Below are 22340 nucleotides of genomic sequence, written 5' to 3'. Positions count from 1 at the left end.
CCGGCAAGGTGCTCATCTAACTTCCTTTTAAAAATCCCCAGGCTAGGAGCCTGCACCACTTCCCCTGGAAGCTGGTTCCAGGCCCTAGCCGCCCTGACTGTGAAGTAGCGCCTCGTAATATCTAATCTAAACTTACCCTCCGCCAGCTTGTGACCGTTATTCCAGGTCACTCCTGGCAGCGCACGGGGGAACAGGGACTCCCCCAATACCTGCTGATCCCCCCTGACCAGTTTGTAGCAGGCCACAAGGTCCCCCCTTAACCTTCTCTTGTGGAGACTAAACAGGTTCAGGTCCCGTAGCCTTTCCTCATAAGGCCTGCCCTGCTGACCCCTGATCATACGAGTGGCCCTCCTCTGAACTCTTTCCATATTGTCCACGTCCCTCTTGAAGTGTGGCGCCCAGAACTGGACGCAGTACTCCAGCTGCGGCCTGACCAGTGCCGCATAGAGGGGGAGGATCACCTCCCTGGACCTGCTCGAGATGCATCTGTGGATGCATGACAGGGTACGGTTGGCCTTCTTGACTGCCTCCCCACACTGCCGGCCCATGTTCATCGTGGAGTCAATGACGACTCCAAGATCCTTTTCCATCTCCGTGCTGGCAAGAGGGGAGTTCCCCAACCTGTAAGTGTGGTGCCGGTTCTTCCTCCCCATGTGCAACACCTTGCACTTATCAGTGTTAAACCCCATCCTATTCTCCTCCGCCCACCGTTGCAACCTGTCAAGGTCAGCTTATAGCCTATTGCACCCTTCTAGTGCACCCACATCCCCCCACATCTTAGTGTCATCAGCAAACTTGAACAGGGTGCTTTCTACCCCCTCATCCAAGTCACTGATGAAGATGTTGAACAGTGCGGGCCCGAGGACCGAGCCCTGCGGAACCCCACTGCCCACATCCTTCCAGGTCGAGAAGAACCCATCCACTACCACCCTCTGGGTGCGGCCCTCCAACCAGTTGGCGACCCATTTGACCGTGTGGGCATCGACACCACAGTCTCCCAGCTTTTTGATGAGGACAGGGTGAGAGACAGTGTCGAAAGCCTTCCGGAAGTCCAGAAAGACTACATCCACAGCAACCCCTGCGTCTAATGATTTGGTGACCTGATCGTAAAAGGCCACCAGGTTGGTCTGACAAGACCTGCCACTGATGAACCCATGTTGGTTGCCCCTGAGCATGCATTCCCCCGCAAGGCCCCTCCTGGATGTGTGCCAGGAGAATTTTTTCAAAGAGCTTACCCAGGATTGAGGTAAGACTAACTGGCCTGTAATTTCCCGGGTCCTCTTTTTTTCCCTTTTTGAAGATAGCGACCACATTGGCCCTCTTCCAGTCCTCCGGCACCTCGCCAGAGCACCACGAGTGCTCATAGAGCCGCGCCAGGGGTCCCACAATGACCTCGGCCAGTTCCTGTAGAACCCTAGGCTGAAGATCGTCTGGACCAGCGGACTTGAACACGTCCAGCCTCTCCAGAAGTACCCTAACTAACTCCTCGCTAACCCTTGGCCCAGGCGTGTCTCTCTCGGGGCCCGAGGGGGGCCCAGCAGGGAGGTGGCTGAACTGGTCCCTACTTAGGAAGACAGAGGCAAAGAAATCGTTAAATATGTTAGCTTTGTCATCTGGTGTGATGACTAAGTTGCCCATCGTGTCCTGCAGGGGCCCCACATTACCCGGGACCCTCTTTTTACCCCCTATGTATTTGAAGAAGGACTTCTTATTGTCCTTAATCCGGGAAGCTAGTCCTATCTCCAACTCTGCCTTGGCCCTCCTGACTGCCCCCCTACATCCTCGGGCGACTGTAACATAGTCCTTCTTGGTGATGACCCCATCTCTCCATTGGGTATATGCCTCCCTTTTAGCAAGGAGACATTCCCGGATGCTCTTAGTGAGACATGGGGGTTTATGTGCCCTCCTGCTCCCTTTGACCCTTGTTGGGATTACCTCCCTTTGGGCATGGAGGATCGTCTCCTTAAGGAGCAACCACTCACCTTCGACATCCGATTCCCTTCCCCTCTGGGTCCTCAGTGCTTCCCCAACGATCCTCCTTAGCTTGTTGAAGTCAGCCCTCCTAAAGTCTAGGGCTGTTGCCTTGCTGCAGCCCTTTGCCACCTTACGCTGGATGGTGAATTCCAGCAAGCGATGATCACTGTCTCCCAGGTGGCCCATCACCTGCAGCCCCCTCACCAGGTCATCACCCGTGGCCAGCACCAGGTCCAACAAGGCGTCTCCCCTGGTGGGACTGTGCACCTCCTGGGTTAGATGGAGGTCCTGCACTCTGGCTAAGAACCGACGTGAGCGATCAGACTTGGCTGACTGCTCCTCCCAGCAGATGTCTGGGAAGTTCAGGTCCCCCATGATGACCACATCCTTAGCCCTCACTGCCTCTGTGAGCTGACCTAAGAATTCCTGGTCGAGCTCTTCTCCCTGGTTGGGAGGTCTATAGTAGACTCCCACCATTAAGTCTCTCTCCCCTGGACTGCCTTTTACTCTAACCCAGAGCACCTCAGAGTGCCCCCCCTCTACCCCTTTGCTAATTAATGAGGAAGTATATTCCTCCTTGATGTAGAGTGCTACTCCTCCACCTTTCCTTCCTATCCTGTCCTTCCTGTATAGCCTATAGCCCTTGACACTCACCGCCCAGTCATGCTATGAGTCCCACCACGTTTCTGTGATCCCTACTATGTCAGGGCTGGTGACAGCTAGGAGGAGGGCGAGTTCCTCCTGCTTCTTCCCCATACTTCGAGCATTCGTGTAGAGGCATTTGAGGCCTCCAACGGTTGTGCCCACTGACCCCCTAGTCTCAGCAATGCCCCGTCCCCCATCGCTTACCTGTTTCTCCCTTTTGACCATTGGTCTGGGCTCGCTGGCTGTTGCTGGGCCTGGTAGTTCCTCGTCTCCTCCGCCCTCATCTTCCCCCTCCCCCGACGAGCCTAGTTTAAAGCCCGCTGAAGGAGGTTCACCAACCTGGAAGAGAACACATGCTTACCTTTAGGGGAAAGGTGGAGCCCATCCCATCCCAGCATGTCTCTCATCACGATGTGCCGGTCATGGCTGAGGAAGCCAAAGCCCGCCTCAAAGCACCATTCCTGTAGCCTCCAGTTGGTCTCCGCAATGCACATCTCGTGACGTCTGCCTCGACCGCTCACTGGCAGGATGGAAGAGAAGACCGCCTGTGCACCCATCTCCCTCAGCACGCCTCCCAGAGCATGGTAGTCCTCCATCAGGCAATCAGGGGCTCTCCTGGCCGCATCGTTAGTACCCACATGGACAAGGACCATGGGGTAATAATCGGTGGGCTGGATGATGGACTGGAGCATCCCCTTCACATCCAGAATCTTCGCTCCGGGCAGGCAGTAGACCTCACGTGCTGAGGGATCCTGGCGACAGATGGGGCCCTCCGTACCTCTCAGGATGGAGTCACCAATCACGATGACGCGACGCTTCCTCCTCTTAGGCCTCTTGACTCCCGCCGCCCGCACAGGACATTGTGTGCACAAAGTCTCCTCCCTGGAATCTTCCACTGCTCCCTCCTCCTCCAGGGCTGCCAGGACCTCATATCTGTTCTCCAGATGGACAGGAGGAACTGGTGCCGCAACATGGTTAATAGCCCTGGCGCGGGAGACCGTCTGCCACTCAGCAGTGGAGGGCTCATCCCGGGCTGCCCTCTCCTCTGTTGTACCACCCTGCAGAGAAAGAAAATACCTATCAATTTCCTCCTCTGCCTCACGGATTCTCCTCAGCCTGCTAACCTCCTCCAGGAGCTCCTGCACCCGCTCCTCCAGGGTCCTAAGGCGGATACCTACAGGACAGGTGCAGGAGTCCCCAGTCCCTGCCCCCCCAGACCTTGCCGGCCAGTTCCCGCAGGCCAGGGGGTTGGAGGACGGCAGCCCCCCCGAGGGCTCTGTCTGGGTGGAGGCCTTGGACAAGCCCCGGGAAGGCCGCGCCCCCCGGGCAGGGGCCCTGGCAGAACTCCGTGTCGACACCATCGCAGGAGTTGCTGCCCTTACTAGCAGAGCAGGGGTCAGCTGCCTGGGCCTTACCCACTACCCATGCTCCAAGCTGGCTGGGCCAGTATCTTTTCTCGAGACCCTTAACAATGGCATGGCATTCAAAGGCCTCAGTATATGCCTCTGGGTCATCGTCCACCATCATCTTGGGTATTCCCAGAGCTGACGTGTTGCACTAGCAACCACTGCTGCAATCTCAGGATCTGCATCAGCACCTGCAAGTTCTGGGCTAGTAGGTGCACGGGGCCCATCTCAGCTGGTTGCATACCAAACCGGTGCCCCATAAAGGTTTCCCGGACAATGCACCATTCTGCAACCGATGGGCTTCAGCTAGCTGCTCTCGGGCAACTCTGTTCTCTTCATGGTTGTCCCGCCCCTTCTGGGCTGGTTGTTGCTGGGTTAGTTCTTCCCTCCCACGTCACCAACCCCGTTCTTGCCTGCCACATCTTGGTGTTTCTCAGTAGGCAGCGTTAGTTAGTGGGTCCCTCAGTGCCCCGGGCTAGGCCCGATGGTCGCTCATGGGGCTCCACCACCCCTACACCCCAGCCTCATGCCACCTTTGGTGTATTGTCTTGTCATTATCTGTGGTCTTCCCCACAGACCCTGACCGCCGCTCTGCATCCCAGAACCAATGGCGGGAGACTCTGCTCACACCTGTGATGCTTTCCACCCAAATCCTGTACCGTGGTGAACCTTCCCCACTGTTGCCTCTACCAAGGCTTCCCTTCAAACCCCACCACGGGGCACACACCTATATCCTCTTCCCCCTAGCTCAGGGTATTCTACAACAACTGATGCACCTCCACCAACCCACCACCTATTCCCTGTCCCTGGGTCCTCAAGGGGAGCGATGGCACTACACTCTATTTGCCAGTCCCGACCAGCTCTGATCCCACGCTCAGCGCCCCAGGTCCCAGCGGTGATCCCTGCCCCGATTACCATCCCCTTCAGGGTTGTACCCGGATCTTCGCCTCTCGGCGTGGCGTCCTCCAAGCCCACTGTCCCGGCACTCACACCTGAATCCAGCGGCGTTCCTGGGGTTACTTCCGCTTTCCCTCATTCAGTCAGCCAGTCGCTCCTTCACTGATTAGCGGGGGTTTTCGTCATGGTGCTCCCCTCCTTGGCCACCGTGACCTCCGGCTCGCTGGATTCCTTGGTGCCTGCCCATGGAGCCCACTCTGCCGCCAGTGTCGGCTGCAGCTTGGTCTTCTGGCTATCCACCCCCTCCGCAGCAGTGGCCGCCATTTTTAACTTTGCCGGCCAGCATCTGATGCTGATGTCACTGGCCGGCTGCAGCTGTACAAAGAGGCGGCTAACAAGCCACGTGAGTTCCTCCCTCCGCTCCACATGTGCTCTGTCCTGAGCTGCAGGTAAGAACACTGCGTTACCTCGCCTCCTGGGACACACCGCTAGTTAGACCCAGACCTTCCATGAGTGCTGCTCTGATCCCTGTGGTGCCCGTGTCTGTGCCTCTGTCCTACCACCTCCCCTTACCTCGCACCCAGACACATGTGCCAGACCCAGCCGCTGCCCATGACCCTTATGGCATGCATGCACGGGCTGCCCACACTAGTGTAGAGAAACAGGCAGGGGCACCTCTGCAGACCCACAACCAGCTGGGCAGATGGGGGCTGTGGGTTGCAGATAGAGATGAGGATCGACTCGATTGCTTCTGTTTGGGGTAATCTGGATTTATTCTAGCAGCTCAATTGTTTGCCGTCACGCTGGCTGCGCAGTTGTTACTGCCGAACTTTCCTGGTGCCGACGCCTTCCGGAGCCAAACCGCAGGAAGGGCTTGCTAGCAATGAGTGGGATTAAACACGGACACGGAGAGGTTGTGAAGTCTGTCTGGGGAGGGGTCGCCGTGGAGGTCGCACAGACATTTGTGGGGCATGGTTCCCACTGGCCTGATCCTACCCTGAGCAGGAGATAGACGAACTGACCTCCCGCGTCCCTTTTAGCCTCTTTTTCCTACTAGTCTGTGACTAGCTCCAAGTTCGTAGCTCCCTGTGCATCCATCGGTGTGTTGACACTGAATCCTAACGAGGGCGGCTCATATCAAGGTGGTTAACTGGTTGACCCTTGATCTCACTAGCAGACATGTCAAACCAGCCGGCTTCTCCCACAGTCCGAAGTTGGCTTTTCCAGGCCTCCCGGGGGTTTCACTCCGGCGCTCTCCCAGACATGTCTGCAATGCAGCTGTGTCCTCCGTGCACAATTTGGCAGCTGTTTCTAAATCGATAATTATGGGGCACTGTACAATTACCTTTTATATAATTAAACAACACAATGGATACTGTATTGTTCATTGCCACATTTCATTCAGTAATCCCTTTCAGCCTAATCGTGGACCATTGCAGACAGAAAAGATCTGCTCGTTGTAGGTCTCGTCCGCTCTCAATGCAGTCTTTCTCCACATACGAGTGCAACACCTGTACGCTGTTATATTCTCATGTCAGGTCTTCTTCCAAGTGGTCTGAACTTTAAAACAAGAAAACAATCCCACCCTGTGCCCTCCCAGGAGTCGTTGTGCGCTCTGCTCCCATTGCACAGGTTTCCCTTTGAATGCAGCGTGCTCCCTGGAGCTCCTTGGGGAAGGCAGCATTGCATCTGCATGGCGTGTAACTCAGTTGTGGCAGCAACGTACAGAGAAACAAAGTACAGAAATGTGCTCTTCATGGCAATATTTTGTGTAGCACAAGGGAGATTTTGGGGGAAGCCTTTCAAAGAGTGGTGTTCAAATGAGCCTGTCCTCTATAGAGCACTCTCCCTTTAATGTCTTTCTCTTCCTGTCTTTATTTCTAACCCCGTGCTCCTTTTAATTCATCTCTTCCCCTCTCTTTAATCACACTCTTTCCCATTCTCCTCACAGAACAAGCAAGAGTAACAAATCCAGTTTTTGAGTATTGGTGTGTAACATATGAGCAACGGTACACACCTCCTCCCCCTCCCCTCCACATCTGCCTTGTCTTTTTTGGCGGAAAGCTCCTGGGGGCTTTCCCCTGCATCCAGACAGCCCCGAGGGTCAGGGCCGTGTGCTGAGCGGTATCTTCAGGCTACTGGAAGTGGTGCCCATGAGAAGCAGACCTGAGTGGCTGTCCCTTGAGAGATTTAAGTTTTATACTGAGTATTTAGCTGCACTTTACCAGTCTTCCAAATATGACTCTAATTCCATTGATTTGTTTTTTCCAAATTTAGGGTGTAGACAGTGAATGATGCCAGGAAGGGAGCTTACATTGTCTACATGGAGAATAAAAATTAAGATTTCTAATGGAAAGTCAGTCCCCAGCTCTGTAGTTAGGTATAGAAAATCCAGAGCTCGAATGACATTCTCCATAGCTGTTAGGTTAAATCTCAGTATAGTAGCTGAGAGCAGAGGATTAATGACTTTTGTTTTAATTTTAAGTTAGACGTAGGCATTGCTAACGTCCCTCCTGGTGCGGCTAGTAATGCTGGTGGAGAAGGGAGCGCGGTGTCTCTGCTGGCAACCGTTCGAACGCGGGGGCTGTTCGTTGTGGCAGGGAGAGCGGACGGGGACAAGGTCGCATGCTGCTGGAAATGAGCCCAAATCCTCGAGATGCCTTGGAGTACGGGGACCAAGTTCAAGTGACCAGTTTCAAGATAAACATAGCCATGGAGCAGTAGATCTCTCCAGACGTGACATTAAGTTTTAGCTTCTCTCCACTGGCGAACATTGTGAGTCGATTTTGGTTAATTCTCTTCTAACAATTGATTTTAAAGGCATGTGCCAGTGATGGGCTTCAGGAGAGAGAGAGCTGTTGTCCTCCCAACGCCTGGTCCAACACTTGCTGCGTTACGTGAGCTCGGTTGCTGCACAGAGGTCCCTTAGGAAAACGGTGGCCCAATCCAGATGCACACGCTTTAGTCTTTGCACCACAAACTCACTTCTCATCTCCCACAAGTGTTCTGGTGTCGGTACTGTCTGTCATTACAAATGCAATGTGTGCATCGGCACTTCATACAAACCACTCATTTGTCTTTGTTGCAATCCCTTGCCCTTGAGCAACAGCGGGGCGTGTCTTTCTCTAAATGTCTATAGGATCTGAGACAAAAACCAAACCCCTCCTGAAGTGATAAGCAACCTGGATGAGGGATTTCGAAGAGAAATACAGAAAGGCTTCTCATTGATTCATTCTGTATTTCCGAAGCAGGGTAAAACCTTCCTGTCTGGGGACACAACCCTCGGCTGCCGTGTTGCACACCAGGTTGTTGCACATTCCCCGTTGAAGTCGTGTTGCTCCCATCTCTCCCTTTTCTCTTCTCCTCTCCCGTGTGCTGAGTTGCTCTGTTCTTGTACGGGAGCTCCCTGAGCCTCTGGTGGGACGGGGACATATCGATCACATGCACAAATACGCATCTAGAGCCTCCAAATTGTTGCATAGAGCTGGGAGCATGTGAGCTCGGACCTCTCCCCAGGACAGACCCTTGGCTGACTTCAGTTCAGTGCAGGGAAGCAATGACAACGTCTCTCAGCTGAGGCTCTGCCCCTTCAGTGTAGAGGATCCTCTGTCATTTCCTGATCTTGTCTGGAGGGAAAATGCTTGAAAACTGTTTTTCAGATTGGGCAGGTGCCCAGGGCTTCTCTGGGAAGGCTTACACTGCAGTATAAAGTAAGCCATCGAAGGAATTGCTCCTTGTTGCATAAAACACAACCGACTGAGCACATGTCTGAGGACAAGTCTCGCGTTGCACACTTGGTGCTGGTTAACACATAACAGATGAGGATGTTTCCCAGCGTTCACTGCCGCCTCCTTTCTGAATCTGGCAAATATGTAATAAAAGCAGCAGTATGAAATAGTGCTTTGCTGTGTAGACATGTGCAGACTTGCTGCCAGAAATGATGGAGGATTTTTATACATCTGTCTATACAGTATACCACCAATAATCTGTGGGGTAGGGGAGGTTGGGGCAGCCACTGTGCTGGCCCCAGCAGTGTTTCCTGGGGGAAAAGACATTTTCTGAGGGTGCCTTGAGTAGAATAAGTCTAAAAACAGTGCAGAACCAGTGGTGTGGCCTGAGAGAGGCAGCTAGCTGTGTCAGCGTGAAGTCGGACAGACGGCAGGATCGAGATGCCCCTTGTAGACTCAGGGGGGCTCAACCCCTGGCCCATGGGGCGGATCCTGCCTGCAGGCCAAGTCACCCATCCCCACAGCTCCACTGATTTGGTGATGGGTGAAAGTTTGGAGGTGTTGGGAGCCCCCGGCAGTAGCAGAGGGAAGTAGGAGACTGGGGCAGACACTCTGGGCACCGACCCAGGGGCAGGAGGGGAAAAAGTCATAGCGGCTGCACTGCCAGCGGCACCGCTGGGGATGCTGTTCTCCCCTCCCTGCTGCCCCCCACCTCCGGCACCCTGTATCCCGGGCACTCAGACACAGTGTGATGTGTGCTGGGCCTGGGCCACTTGTGCCATCCCACCCACATGAGGCCCATGGTGCGTGGCCCTGGACTCGCACACCCGAAAGCTTGAGCACCACCAGACTCGCTGAATCCCAGATGCACCAGCTTTCCGGAGCAAGTGCTCAGCTCACCAGAGGGCAAGAAATGATGTGCAGAGAGCAGGTGTGCAATGCAGAGGTGTTTATTTTAAATATAAAAGGGCATGGAGGGGGGGAGGGGAAAGGGGGACAGTGCTGAGAGAGGTGAACAAAGTAACCAGGTAAAACCCCCGAGGGATGCAGGGATGTGGAAGTGACAGATGAGAGTTTGGGGCCGGTCCCTCCCCGCGCAGTGCTGTGCATGGGGGCTTGGGAGATGACCCCTGGGCCAGGGCAGCGGCAGGGTCCAGGTGGGAGCAGCTCCTGGGATGGAGATCCAAGCCCCCCCCACCCCGGGGGGGCACCGAGGGGCCGGCAGTCGGGAGCGGGGGGGACAGTCTGTGCCGCAGGTCGTGGCAGGGACAGGGATTGGCTCAGGGCTGGGCTGGGGCCGGGCACAGGGTCAGGGGAGCCGCGTTGGTGCCCCCAGCATTGACACCAGGATAGAAGTAAAGGCGCAGGGTCCCGGAGAAGGAGTCGGTGAAAGTGAAGAGATGGGGCCTGTCGGTCACGTTGTAAAAGGAGACCTCGCCCCCCTCGTAGTCCAGGAAACCACCCCCCGCCTGGGCCACACGCTCACAGGGAGTGGGGTCGGGGGGGAGGTGAGGGCCTCTTTTCCCCTATCCTGCAACCACACGCCCCAGTATCCACGGCCAGGTGTTGCTGTGACCCCCCCGTTTCCTGCGCACAGACTCCCTGCACACGCCCAGGGCCCAGCGCGTCTTGTCTCCCACCTCCACCTCCCAGTAGCGCCTCCCGCCCGCGAACCCCTCCGCGCCCAGGACACAGGCACAAGCATCATATCTCTCGGGGGTGTCGGGCACATCCTGTCGGGTGTCTCTGTGTCTCACACGTCTCCGATCCTCAGACAGGACGAGGTGGGGATGAGCCGTCCCCGGGTCCAGAGTCACATCTGCTGGGGAGAGAGTCGCGGGTCAGGGCGGGGGCAGGCGGGTCCCGAGATCACGGGGAACTCACCGCGTCCCAGGAATCGTGGGTCGGTCCCGGCTGGGAGTCACCGTCGCCCCGCGGGGAAATGGGGGAACAGGAAATGGGGGGACAGGAAAGCGGAACGTCCCCACCGGCCCCTTCCTCCCTGGGGCATTCCCGGCCTGGGCGCTGGGGCCACGAGGGGGGAGGGACATGGGGTGGGGGCAGGGCAGGCCCTGGGAGGGGGAGGGGCATGCAATGATGTCATCCCAGCAGGTCCCTGCCTGCCCCTCCCCCACACCTAGCGGGGCTGCTCTGCCTGGGGGTCAAGGGGAGTGGGCTCCACCCCATGAGCTGGTGTTGCAGGGGCTGTGGGGAAGGGGGCAGGGGGGCAGGGAGGCTGCAGCGAGTGGGGGATGGGCTGGGGGACTGCAGGGAGCAGAGGGGCCCATTGCAGCCTGCCCAGGGGAGGGGGGGCAGGGGGAGCGGAGGGCAGGGCCCGGGGGTCTCCATGCCTGGGCCAGGGTCACTCGGTTTGCTGCCGACAGTGGGTGGGTGCCTGCCCCCCCACCCCAGGCTGGGCTGCCCTGCCCCGGGGGACCCCCATGTCCCCAGCCCTGTGGGCACAGCACTGCAGCCAGGGCAGCCCACAGCCAGCGCCTCCCCAGAGCCAGCCCAGGGCAGGGCCATGCATGGGGCTGGGCGCAGGGGTGGGGGGGAAGGGGAAGGGCAGGGGGGCACTGACGGGGCACTAAGCACCGGAGAACAGGGCCCATTGCTGGTGAGTCTGGGGCAGTCGAGCGGGGAGGGGGCATTTCCCCACTGACTGCCCCAAACCTCTGGGCTCAGCTCACAAGAGACACGTCCCAGGCCCCCGCCGTGTGTCTGCTCTGGGGGTCTCCACCGGAGGACCTGCACTGGGACTGGGACACGCCGTGTACCCGGGCCCTGGGACACTGCTGGGACTGGGCAGTCCCCCACCTCTTTCAAGGCCACAGTCAGTTGAATTCCAGCTTCTGTAATCTGCATGAGAAAGGCTAGGGAGAAGCTGGAGGAGAGTTTGCGATTTAGCATAAGAAAGGCTGTGGCAAGGCTGGGAAAGAAAAAAAGTCCTTGGCAGTGTTCCTTTCTTATCAGGTCCAAATGCAAGCTGTGCATTTCTAACAATACTCCATTTCTAAAAATATTCTCCCCTCAAGATGCTTTCTGCTCCCCATTTTCATTTGGGCAGATCAAGATAATTACGGGGAATTCTTCTGAGCACCATGACTTTTGCTACAGTCTGCGCTTTGAGGGGGACTGCTGCAACTTGCATCCTTTCAACTGTGGTGGTACTCAATCTAGTGAGACAGGGAATAAGGCAAGGAATAAAAATCAAACCAGTCAAAGCACACAAAAACAAAAACCCTACTTTCTTCCACCAGGGTCCTCCAAGTAGATTAGACCACCAGTCTCTATCCCATGTGTTTTCCCACGTTTGTATTGGTACATGGGCTATTTTCCTAATCTCTTTGGCAATCTCTAAGACTGCTTTTCCGTTATCATCTATTTGGAGACAACAATTAGAAAGGTTGAACTTTCCGCAGACTCCGCCATCCTCTGCGAGTAAATAGTCTAAGGCCATTCGATTTTGGTATGTGGCTTCTCTCATCTGAGAACTCTGTCGGGCCAGTAACTCGAGAGCAGTGGCAGTTTGGTTAGTAATTATTTCCAGGACTGCCTGCAACCTGATGATTCTATTTAGCATGTATATTGGTGTCCGGTATCCCCAACTCCCATCATTAGCCCATGTAGCTGGTCCATAATACTTAATATTCCTTTGAGGGGGCCACTCATCCTCCTTCCACTTTTGGGAGCCACCCCGTGTCAAACTTACATCAATACTTCTCTTGGTCCTTTTCCAATCATCATACAAAGAGACTCCCAACTTATTTCCAACCTCAGATGGTAGCAAAAAGAAACCTGGTACAATTACCCCAATATAGCAGGTTCCTGTCCACCTTTGTGGCAGTACCGTATAGGCTCGCCTTCCGCAAATCCAATAATGTCCTTTAAAGGCCCTGTTCTCCCCTCCCAAGGCCAGGGGGTCACAGTTCCACCAGAAAAGAGGGGGATAGTATTTGTTGTCCCTATGCCCTAAAGGGCCGGTGTAATGGTCACTCGGTTTAAACCAACATCTCCATACGCCATCTTTATCCCTATACTCGCACTTGGTTATTTCATTTGTGTCATTTGAGGCACTCCAAAATCTATTAAACCATGCCATCGTGCCATTCGGGTGCGCCCATTGCCAATTATAGAAGTAGGGTATGAATCGTTCATTTCGGGTTTCATTATATGTCTGACATTTTGTAATGTTAGGATCGAAACGTGATACTCTTGCCCTTCTGACCTTTTTGAAGCAGGTGTCTTCATCATACGGGGATGATCGTGGAGTGGATGGGTTATATTTCATCCATGTGCAGTTTGGGAGCTTAACAGCAGTAGAATTCCATTTACCTGCATACTTGCTGCAATTAAGGGCATAACAGGTAGTGCATGTTCGGACCCATTTCAATGTCCGTGTATACTGGCTATGTCCCAAACTCCTCCCTGTACCATTATTGCTAATACCGTACTCTCCTAATGCCACTTGGGAAAGATCCCAGCTGCGGTTCTCATCTCATTCTTGACCAGTACTCTTAACATCCGCCTTATCACTTCCCAAACATTTTGGGGCCAAAGGAAAAGCCCTCCAAGGCCACTGTTCTCCGGCCTCTCGGAGTCCCCCACAGGCCCAGCAGTTGGTGAGATTGAAGGTACCTGCAATTCTTTCCATCATGTCAACATACAAATTTGTCCTTGGGGAAGCAATTGGGGGAAGCGGGGATATAGGCTGTCGGCTAGGGCTGCTCAATCCTGCTTCTCTTACTACACAGATAACAACAAGGCATATTAAGATTCCCACCATATGCTCCCTTTCTTGAGATCAAATACAGCCAAAACTTTTTCTTTTTACTTTCTTGTCTAATTTTCTGAACTTTGATTAAGCTGTCTCAGGCGCACTTGGAGATCACCAGTAGGTTCACAGCTCCACTTGCTGGCTTCTTGTTCCGAGGACGACTCAGCTTCTGGAGTGAGTTCGTCCTGGGAGTTGGTGTCCTCTGACGCTCGTGGATGTCATTTCACACGGGTATGGTGTATCCAACGGTCATGGCCAGCAATCTTTACAGCGGTGTGGGTTGTTAGAAGTACCTGGAAAGGGCCACTCCACCTCTCAGTCAAAGGTTCCTTTTTCCACCGCTGCACCAAGACCCAGTCTCCCGGGCAGAAGTCATGTACCGGTACGTCTAAAGGCAGGCGCTGAAAGGAGGCTGCATACCTGTGAAGAGAAGACAAGACAGACTGCAAAGCAATAACATACATATGAAGCTCACTATTACCTAATTCAAAAGTTACATTTTCTCGCATCCCAGGGGTAAGACTCAAGGGGGCTTGCCAAACATAATTTCATATGGGGTTAATTTAAGGCCCCGTCGGGGAGTGTTTCGAATGCAAGTAAGAGCTAGCGGCAATGCTTGAGGCCACTTAAGGCATGCTTTAATACAGATTTTGGTGAGTACAGTCTTTAAGGTCCTATTCATGCATTCCACTTGTCCTGAACTCTGTTGTCTCCATGGTGTGTGTAGTTTCCAAGTGATCTTGAGGGCTTGTGCGACTTCTTGAACTACCTTTCCCACAAACTGTTGTCCTTGATCCGACTTGATGGATTCAGGCAGAGAATACCGGGGGATGATCTCCTGCAACAGATACTTCACTACTGTAGCAGCAGTGGCAGTCCTGGTGGGCCAGGCCTCGACCCAACCAGAGAGCTGGTCTACCATGACAAGTAAAAACCCGTGATGTCCGGACCGTGGGAGCTTGGCAAAATCAATCTGCCATGCCTGTCCAGGGTACGCTGCCCAGGGTCTACCTCCCATTGGCACAGGGGGTTTCCTTCGAGGGTTTACTTTCTGGCATGGTAGCAATGCGCTGAGCTTCTCCATATAGCCCTGGGGCTACTGCTTGGCGGATCACTAGATCACCCATGGCCAAGCCTCCCATATGGGTTCTTGCATGGAGCTGTTGCAGCACCTCCCGAAGCAATGGCCTGGGTATCATGACCTTTTCTCCCGGTACTATCCACCACCCCGGGAGTTCTTTTTTGCACAAGCCTTCTGTGCAAATTTATCTTCTTCAGGGGAATACTGCGGGACTAAATCCTGGACGTATGGCCATATGGTATGGGACAAGGCCTGCCTGGATACTTCCTCCGCTTCTCCACCAATAAATGCGGCTTCCTTTGCTGCCGCATCAGCCTTTGCATTTTCAAGCTTATGCTTTTCCTCGGCAGCCTTCCAATGGACCCGCACATGAATGACTGCTACCTCTTTAGGCTGGTGGAGTGCCTTTAGTAGCTTGATAATCTGAGGGCCATTAGCAATTTTATTCCCAGAAGCCGTAATGAAACCCCTTTCTTTCCACAATAGTCCGTGCGCATGGACTTTAGAAAAAGCATAGCGAGAATCAATGTATACATTAACCCGCTGGTCTGTCCCCAGCTGTAATGCTCAGGTGAGTGCAGTGAGTTCCGCGGCCTGCGCCGACCATGAGCTCGGCAATGACTCCCTCCACACTACCTTATCCAAGGTTACCACTGCACATCCTGATCGTCTTTTTCCATCGATGACTGAGCTGGAGCCGTCTACGAAGTATTCAGCATCTGAGTCTTCAACTGGTTCCTCAGCAAGATCAGGCCGGACCTGTGTGGTTTGATTCAGGACCTCAAGGCAGTCATGCATCGGTTTCCCTGGCTCCGGCAGCAAGGTTGCAGGGTTCAAGGCTGTAGTATGTTTGAAAGGAAGTCCTGGATTAGAGAGCAAAAATATCTCATACTGTGATTGTCTGGAGGGGTTGAGAAACTTTCCTCCCTCAGTCCCTAGAATCTGGGGAACTCCATGAGGAGTGAGTATTTCCATATCTGCACCCATGACTATCTTCTGGGCTTCTTCAACAACCACTGCTGTGGCTGCCACAGCCCGGAGACAGGCTGGCCACCCGAGTGCAACTGGATCTAGAAACTTTGAGTAATATCCCACGGGTCTCCAAGTTGGGCCAGATGGCTGCGTCAGCACTCCTGATGCGACCCCTCGATTCTCATGAACATACAATCGATATGGCTTTTTACTATTTGGGATGGCCAGGGCAGGGGGCTGGGTTAATGCTGCCTTCAGCAGATCAAAGGCATGCTGCATTTCTTTATTCCATTTCCATTCAGTGAGACTCTCCTTAGTCAGTGAGTCATACAGTGGTCTAGCCTTCCCACCATAATCCGGTATCCATAGTCGACAGAACCCAGTTAGCCCTAGGAATGCCCGCAGCTCCTTGGGTGACTTAGGTGGGGTTAGACCTTGGATTGCCTGTATGCGATCTGCACTCAGGGCTCTGACTCCTTTTGAGAGCTTATATACCAAAAATGTAACTTGAGGCTGACATATTTGGGCTTTCTCTCTAGAGACTTTATATCCTTTTTCCCCTAGGGTGTTTAGCAGTGACCTGGTGGCTTCCTCGCAGAGTTGCAAGTTTGGGCTTGCAACTAGCAGGTCATCCACATACTGGAGGAGAGTCACTGCGGGGTGTGATCCCTTCCACTCCTCCAAGTCCTTCTGAAGGGCAAGTCCGAAAATATGGGGGGCTGCTATGAATCCTTGTGGAAGAACTGTCCACATGAGTTGGGCTTTATGGAAAGTATCTGGATCCTCCCATTCAAAAGCAAACAATTTTTGACTCTCTCGGTGAAGGGGAATGGAGAAGAAAGCATCTTTCAAATCTAGCACTGAAAATATTTCAGCTTCCCTCGGTACTTGTGTCAAAATCGTGTGTGGGTTCGGGACTACAGGATGGTCTGAAAGGACCTTCTTATTTACTGCTCGCAGGTCTTGGACCAGTCTGTATGAGACCCCATCTGCCTTCGGCACTCCAAGAATGGGGGTGTTATAGGGTGAGGACCCTTCCACTAGCCATCCGCACCTCTTGTATTTCTCTATTAACGGCTTGAGTCCAGCTCTGGCTGCTCAGCTGAGTGGGTACTGCTTTACCCGAACGGGCCCCTCCCCATCCTTGAGTATGATCCTTACCGGGAAGTACAACCAGCAGCTCCCTCAGCTTCTACCCTGGCTGCTGCAATGCGCTCTGCTGTCCCCAACACTAATCTCCTCTCCTTCGGGGTCAGGAGGGTTTGGAGCATTATCTGGACATCAGCCCAATTGGGTCGATGGGTTTGCCCAATAGATCGAAACAGGTCCTTCATCTTTTCAGGGTCGTCACAAAAAGAGGGGCTCTGATTCTTTCAGTTAAATAAATCTGAAGTACTAAATGAGGTGTAGACAAAAGTTGCATTGCCCCCCTCGCCGATAACCTTTCACATCGGGCAATTCAGCACCGGCTGTGATTCTACAATCTTGCGCAAATAATAGCCCTTATTCCCTGATTCAGATGGGGCACTTGGCTGAGGCTCATGCTCTGAATCATTAGGTATGCTTTGACTCACCAGTGGTGGTTTCCCTGAGGGAGGGAGCGGTAGTGCAGAGGGACTGGATCCCGAGGAGGTGTCTGATTCATCCTCGCTACCTGACAGGGCGACCGGAGAGCGGGTCCAATACTCAGCCAATTCAGAATCCCCCCACTCATTAGACTCAAGGAGTACAGGCGGTCCTCCTCGAGTCTTTCCTTTAACAACCATCACATGAGATTTTACTAAGCATTTCTTAATCCAAGGTGGCTGATTTTGAACCACCCACAACCAACAATCGATATAAGGAAATTGATTCCAATATCCGTTCTGCATAACTATTTCATGGATAGCTATCACTACTTTTACTACAAAGGATCCTTTCAGGGTCCAGTGGACCCCAAATGTTGGCCACTCGAGTTGACAAAGCTTAATTAAATCACCCTTTTTCATCTTCACTCCATAATCTGCCTGCTTTCCAAATTTACTGAAGTTTTGTAACATATAACTTAAAGGCATATCCGAGTTTTCTACACGGGAGCGACCCGCACCCATATGCCCACAAAAGTGCGTCCAACGCACACCAAATACCAAAAGATCCTAGTTACAGACGGTTCGCATATACCAGGCCGAAAATTTCCCAGTATTAAACCAAATCGAACGCCTCTGTGTTCCTGGATCCAGACCAAATGGGGCAAGGGAATTCATATACTCACTCAGATACCCCAGAGATCTCGATCAGAATGCCGGAATGTGTGTCTGGCATCTTCAGAAACCAAAAATTTTGCACAGGAGCCTTTAATCTCTCGGGTATCCCGACTCACATCTCAAACCCCCTGGGCGAGCCCAAAAAGGCGGCTCGGTGCGCACTCCCCGTGGTGGCAGAGACAATCTTGTCACTGACCCCAAGGTGATCCAGAGACGTCCCATCTGGCGGTGCCAAATTGATGCTTCAAAGCGGTTCATTTCTCTGGAGGCCACTAAAATCACAGACACACTCATTAGATGGCACAAAAGGTGTATTTGCAAATAGGGTCAGAGCATGAATGTGGATGGAGAGCACACTGCCGGGGGTAGGGGATGGAGAGAGGTGAGATTCACCCTGTGGTGTCTCTGAAATCATCCTCCTGGTAGCACATATCACTGGCCTCAGACACTCACCTTTCTCATTTTCCAGCTGAGCTTGCAGAGTCCCTGGGGGAGAGAAGGGGAGAGGTGAGATTTCACCCTGTTCAGTTTGTACTGAGGTTCCTGCCATGAGCCGGGCTGGGCTGTAATGGTGCATGTGAGGAGATGGGCACAGCCAGGTTTGCATTAAGTTCCCTGCACGCCACGTCCCTGCTGCCTGGCACTGACCTGCTCCAGGGCAAGGTTCAAACTGCCCCAGTATTTCCTATCCCCTCCAGAACCTGCTCTAAAAGTCACTTCCAAGGGAGCCATCCCCCTGCCTCGTCCCCTCTGACTCCTGCCATGTTGGCAGGGGGACCTGAAGGCTGTGCTATAGCAGAGATTGGCCCAGGTGGGCTGGTGCCTTTGCTGGTGCTGGGCTAGCGGCATTGCTCATGCATTTAGGATTAAAGCAATTGCCAACTATGGATTCAGGAAGCGATAATCTCCCAGGTCAGGTTGGCCAGGGCTGTGAGGTTGGGGTCACCTTATCAGGTGCTCGCCTGACCTACTACAATCAAGCAAATGGTCTTGGCTCTGTCCCCTGCATGTCCCCTCTCAGACCTGAGCTGCCCTCACTGAGATAACTGGACTGAAAAAAGGACATTTTTTCTTTGTCTGGACAAGAGCTCAGCACAACTTCCCCTGGGCCTGGCAGGTGCAGCTGTGTCCCCGGGGGAGTGAGGGGCTCCCTGTGCTGTTACACAGCATCAGAGCTTTTCTTCAGCTCAGGATGGGGCACTTGTCTGCTGGATCTGTGACCTATTTACAATCATCTTTTTTGTTGGAAAAGGTCACAGAAACACTTGAACGCATCCCACAGTTCCCGGCACTCACCTTTCTCACTCTTCAGTTCAGACAGCATGGCCTTTGGGGAAAAAATGGGGAGAGAGGTGAGATTTCACCGTGTGGTGTCTCTGGGAATCACATTCCTTGTAGGACATGTATTTGGGCTCAGACACTCACCTTTCTCACTTCCCAGCTTAGATTGCAGAGTCCCTGTGGGAGAGAAGGGGCAGAGGTGAGATTGCACCCTCTCCAGTTGATAGCGAGGTTCCTGCCCTGAGCAGGGCTGGGATGCAACCGTGGAGATGGGCTGACACACACAGCTTTGCATCAGCTTCCCTGCACGCCACGGCCCTGCTGCCTGGCACCGACCTGCTCCAGGGCCTGGTTCAAACTGCCCCACTATTTCCTATCCCCTCTAAACGTCTCTTCCAAAGGAGCCATCCCCCACTTTGGTCCCCTCTGACTCCTGCCCATGTGTCATGGGGGCACCTGAAGGTGATGGTGTAGCAGAGGGAGATTGGCCCGGGGGGGGCTGGTGTCCCTGCTGGCACTGAAGGAGGGAATGATCTCCCAGGACAGGATGGCCAGGACTGCGGGGTGCTCGGTTCCACTTACTGGGTGTAATGGTGGAAATCGGGGCTTGGCCCATTTAGTTGATGTTAAGTAGGTCAACAGATAACCATTATCTGACCCACCCTCCAGACACCCTGGACTGGAGTGCTGTGCACACACCCCCGTGCCGTGTGCAGAGCCCTGGCGTGCTGGGTGCACCGCCCCTATAGAGGGCTCTGGATGACAGGAAGTGTGTGTGTGTGTGTGTGTGTGTGTGTGTGTGGGACTGGGTGTGCAGGGTGCGTGGTGTGGCTGAACTGAGGGGGCTGCGAGAGAGAAGGACGGCAGGGTGCTTGTGGACACAAAGGGGAGAGAGAGAGGGAGAGACCACACCGGGTCGCTGCTCCTCGCTGCAGTGGTGTGGAAATGGAAGACTAGAATATGAAAATGTAAAGGGCACCCCTTACAAGGCATTACACTGATTTCTTTATTTGATTTCCTGCTACTGTAACAAAGTCAATAGAAACAGGTAAAATACTACAACAACAACAAAGTTCCCTGAGGATTACTGAGAGCTTTTTCCCACCCGCTAAAAGCCTGCCCAAATTGAAAGGTCTTACTCAGACTCCAAAAGATGGCCAAAGTAATGGGTCGTGCTGTGAATGTGGGAATTGAGGGATGAGCCCTACTTCAATCCGGGAAGCCACAGCTCCAGGTGGCAGCAGCTCTCCATGACTGGTGATAAAAGGGTTCACTTTTATTCTCCTCCAATGGCTGCTCTTACCTCATGAGCCCATACAGAGCACTGCACGAACTGCCCCTGCACCCGCACTTTCCCGCCGGGGCCTGGGGAGAGGGTGCAGAGTGCCAGGAATACCTCTGGTCTCTGTAAGGGTCACACAACGTGCTGAGCTGAGAGAGCCCACGCGGGCCTTGGCCTCTGCCACAGGGGTCTGTCCCCTTCCACGCTAAGGCCATGGAGGGGGCTTGCAGGACCGCGATGGGCACAAGCCCGACTACAGGCCGTGTGTGAGGCCCTGTCTGTGCTGCCGGGAGCTGCGCAAGGAGCTGGACAAGGCGTGGAGCGATGCCCAGGAGGAAGCTCCCACCACACGTCACAGCCGGCTGCCCACGTGGTCAGGACGTGTGTGCACAGACGGGAAGGGGACAGCCACTGCCCAGCATCGCAGTGCAAGGACTGCCCTGGCTTCTGGGCTACTTTTCTAGTCTTTCTCTGCTTTCCTCCTGCATGCTCTGGTCACTTTGCTAGCCACGACAGTGGGGCGGGGGGGACCTGTGCCCGTGGGTCAGCACCAGTCAAGGAAGTGCTGGCCTGGAGCCCAGGAAGGGCAGAAACCTCCTGGTGCCTTGATTTCAGGGAGGTGCAGCTCAGGGCACCGAGCAAGAAAACTGCCCGGAGGGAACCTCCCTCCCAGCCTCTACTTGGGGGTCACCTCACCCCAAGCAGCCAGCTGAGCTGAGACACGTGTTGGGAAGGGGGCAGTAGTGGTGGGGTAAGCACATCGGAGAGGAAGGGGATGAGGAAGGTGAGCTGGCAGGGCTGGGCCGTGAGGCAGAGCCTGCGAGACACAGCGCTGCTGCGCCCACTCGTGCATTAGAAATTGGCTTCAAGATAGAGGCAACGAGCGAGTAGAAATGGTCCTTTTCCAGGATGGAAAGTAAAGAGCAGGGTCACCCCGATATCTGGGTTAGGACCAGCGGTGTTTAACCGGTACAGCAGTGACCTGGAAAAGGCAGCGATAGCAAGGTGGACAATTGTCATATGGCCAAAGTATTCCACGCAGTGAAGACTAAGGCGCCTGCAAGGACCGGCAGAAAGCTCTGCGGAGCAGACTCAGGGGTACGGCTGAGCTCAGACAGTCTCTAGGACGAGAGCCCGTACCGGGGCATCCCCAGGCCTGGGTCTTCTCTAGCCCCGAGAAGGCGCCGCTAGCTCTCTGCTGCCTCCTCCGCAGGAGGGAGAAATCAAGACAAAGCAGCGAGGGCTGAAACCTCAGGCTCGTAACACCCCCAGACCTAGAGGTGGTACATGCAGGAGGGAGAAATCAAGACAAAGCAGCGAGGGCTGAAACCTCAGGCCGTCAGAGGTGTAGGCGGCTGTTCCAGCCCCTGGCAGCGGGAGCAGGGAGGGGGCGTGGGATGGGGGAGCAGTCCCTGCTGCGATCATGTGGTTCAATGACAACAGGCAAGCTGGAATGAGAAAGAAATAACAACAATTTTTAAATGGGGAGGGTCACCAGATAACCCTCCTGCCTGTTCGTGCCCCGGCACCGACTCCCCGGGCAGGGAGGCTGCGGAGCGCTCAGGGCAGGGCATGATCGGATCCGGCCCTGACCCCAACCCCCGCACCTCCTGCCACACCCCGCGTGCGGGCCGGAGAGCGGCGGTGGGACCGAGGACCCGATCCCAGTCTCGGTTCGGGGGGGGGGGGGCGCCCCGCCCCCCGGTGCTCAGTGACGTCAGTGTCCGCGGCAGCCGGCGGCCGGGGAGCGCGAGCGCAGGGGCAGGAGGCGCCTGGCACGTGCGTGTGCCCCCGGGGGCGGCCGGGAGGGGCACGAATCCAGCTCGCCCACTCCCCCCCCCCCACGCGGCCCGGGGGGGGGGCGGCACCGCGTGCAGAGGCGGGAGCTCTGCCCCCCCCCCCCCCCCCCCCGCGTCCCTGCGCTCGGGCCCGCGGTTGGGGGGGCGGAGTCAGGGGCCGGGGGGGCGGGGGTGCTGCTCGGCGGCCCCGCCCCTCGCTGGGGGCAGCCCGTCGCGTGTCCCCCCGGCGCCGCCCGGGGCGGGGCCGGGCGGGGC

The 22340-nt window shown here is 54.8% G+C and overlaps 1 protein-coding gene and 1 long non-coding RNA gene across 3 annotated transcripts in view; one reads left to right on the top strand and one right to left on the bottom strand.

Annotated features, from left to right (window-relative positions):
• LOC149875529 (uncharacterized) overlaps positions 1-22340 on the top strand; it is a 433980-nt gene that overhangs the window by 244577 nt on the left and 167063 nt on the right. The window lies entirely within an intron of this gene.
• LOC149875534 (uncharacterized) lies at positions 3071-21954 on the bottom strand. Of its 2 annotated transcripts, XR_016439698.1 has the most exons (7): positions 21894-21954; positions 21624-21734; positions 19149-19181; positions 19020-19050; positions 18177-18209; positions 3398-3677; positions 3071-3139 (listed from the first exon to the last, which is right to left on the bottom strand). It is a non-coding gene; the product is annotated as an uncharacterized LOC149875534 (long non-coding RNA). The 2 variants fall into 2 exon arrangements; XR_016439697.1 differs by lacking the exons at positions 3071-3139; positions 3398-3677 and having other exon boundaries at positions 18149-18209.

Source organism: Crocodylus siamensis, chromosome 1 (genome assembly GCF_052110815.1).
Source record: "Crocodylus siamensis isolate JL-2025a chromosome 1, ASM5211081v1, whole genome shotgun sequence".
NCBI classification, from domain to species: domain Eukaryota; kingdom Metazoa; phylum Chordata; order Crocodylia; family Crocodylidae; genus Crocodylus; species Crocodylus siamensis.
Note: the sequence above shows the minus strand (reverse complement) of the source record. Positions and strands in the feature narration are given on the sequence as shown.